A 2,339-nucleotide genomic window follows, 5' to 3' on the forward strand; every position below is an offset into this window, starting at 1 on the left:
ATTTACAAATAACAGCACATCTAAAAGTATGACAACAAAAAACATAGGCCTACCATTAAAAGCCATGCTTGCACAGGTTCTGCACTATCCTCTTCAATAATATCCTCTGCTTCTCAATCGGGCTCAAACTGATTAAGCGATTATTAACGACTCCGTTGTTTACAATACAAGCAGAGCACATGCCGCTGAGGTGAGGGGCGGGACGATTAGACGTGCACTAGAGGCGGTTTATCCAATCACAACACACTGGGCTAGCTAACCAATCAGAGCCCATCGCCTATTTCTGAGGGCGGGGCTTCTTAAAAACCGGAAAAGATCAGCCCGTTTCTCAGAGAAGGGACAGAGCGGTGTGGAATAAAGAAATTGTGAAATTATATATATTTTTTTTTAACTAAGCGTTAACACATGTTAGACTGCACCCCATAACACAATCAAGCCTAGAAAAAAAACCGTGAACCTCCCCTTTAACGTTCCAAAACTGACTGTTTAACTGGATACTCGCCAAGATGGGCATTTTGACAATTTTGTATATATTTGAACGTTTTAGCGCAGTTAGCCACTCATTTTGGTATTTGTGGCTCACAAGCTGTTTGAGACTGAGTGCGGCTTGTGTGCGTTCCACTAATATTGATCAGTTCTGGTGCGTGCGCTTTTGGTGCAAGCGTGAAACCTGCGTGAATTACTAAAATGCGCAATACAAGCATTTAACCGGAGCAAATGAGACGCGTGTGTGAGAGAGAAGGGGTCGTCGGAGAGAAGAGCGAGAATGCGCGGCTGATGTTATTGCCTGTGCCGCTGGTAACAAAACGGATCGGCTCGGAATCGGAAAGAAGCGAGAATGATCGTCCGATTCCGATCCCTGGGCGATCAATCGGTGCATCTCTAATTTAAATCCATTGTGTTGCAGTCAGCAACTACAATAAAAAAATAAAAGGCTTTTAGGCATATTGACTTGTGATGTCTTTCTGAATGAAGTCAATTTATAATTTTTCTCCTGTTCTGCAAGCGACAGATTCAGGGAGTGTCTTATGGAGTAAAGCTAAGGTACTTTTTTTTTAAGTATCTTTCTGAAGTGTTTTTCCTTGAATTTATAATTGTGTGAAAATGCTATATTTATTCCATTTTGTGACTGTTTGTCCAAGCTAGTAAATTTACTGTAGCTCACTGGATTTGATGCCGTCAGTGCCACACTAAAGCTTTTGTATTGCATGTTTTAGTTATTAACCTACACCAAATACTTAAGGAGCTTTACTTTCTAATATCAAGAACTAAAACTCAATTTACAATGGCTGCTGCTTGTTTTTGTCCATTTCCTCCCTCCCTTTTTCTTTTTACAATTATTTTACTTCTACATTGTGGTTCGGTTTTTCCTGTATAACACAAGCTATTATTGTTCAAATGTCAAAGCTGCTCTTTTCCATATAATGATAATGTATGCTGATCACAGCACTTTTGCTTGTTATATATACCATTAAGTCTGACCTGTCTTGCACTTATATGTATGTGTGTGTGTGTATGTGTATATATATATATATATATATATATAATTATTTTTTCCCTTTAGTCATGGTGTCATAAGATCCAGGGCTCTACGCTTATTTTTCTTTTTAGGAGCACCAAAATTTGATATAAAAAAAACAGCCTTCCCATTACGAGGTGATATTTCACTCCTTAAAATGAATTTTGTTTTTACCTTTGTAATGGCATGTTTCTATCTTTGAGAAAAGATGACATACTTTTAATAAATTTAAAAAAAAATTATAAGCTTTTTAAAAATTCTAGATACAACCGTAGAATAAGAAGTTACTAATCAAATGAAATCCGTATTCAAATTAATTTGTACAGAGGTAGCACAAAGTGGCTTGTAGGTGTATTTTCAGACATTTAATGAGGATCAGCGGTGGCATGAGTGCAATTAAATCCATAAATTCATGTTTATTAATGAATTTAATGATTGAAAGATTAATGTTTTTAAAAAAAGTTGAATATAGAAATATTAAATGATTTAAAGAACTGAAAAGATACTTTAAAAATGAAACAATCCGCCAGCAGGTGGCGACAAGTCACTGATTTATCACTGAATCATTCATTCAATTGATTCATTCGATCGGCTGAATCATTCAGGAATGAAGCAAGTGACAGTATTTATGAATGGGTAATCATTAGTCACTGACTCACTAGATTCGTTCAAAAACAGTTCATTCATAAACGAATCACTGCTGTGTTTGAATGGAGATGCGCAGCGGCTGAGCTGTGACTTAGTTTTAAACTATTTTCGACGACGAAATAGAGCAAAATCAGACAATAGTGTTATAGTCAGACAATGTAAGTCACTTAAT

General features: G+C 36.5%; 1 long non-coding RNA gene across 1 annotated transcript in view; it reads left to right on the forward strand.

Annotated features, from left to right (window-relative positions):
• Nucleotides 1-1,005: 1,005 nt before the first annotated feature.
• LOC107571474 (uncharacterized) overlaps nucleotides 1,006-2,339 on the forward strand; it is a 6,546-nt gene continuing 5,212 nt past the window's right edge. Inside the window, exon 1 of the long non-coding RNA XR_001607188.1 lies at nucleotides 1,006-1,044. This is a non-coding gene — a long non-coding RNA (uncharacterized lncRNA). The remainder of the gene's footprint in view (nucleotides 1,045-2,339) is intronic.

This window comes from Sinocyclocheilus grahami, unplaced genomic scaffold, assembly GCF_001515645.1.
Source record: "Sinocyclocheilus grahami isolate Dianchi unplaced genomic scaffold, SAMN03320097.WGS_v1.1 scaffold1598.1, whole genome shotgun sequence".
NCBI lineage: Eukaryota > Metazoa > Chordata > Actinopteri > Cypriniformes > Cyprinidae > Sinocyclocheilus > Sinocyclocheilus grahami.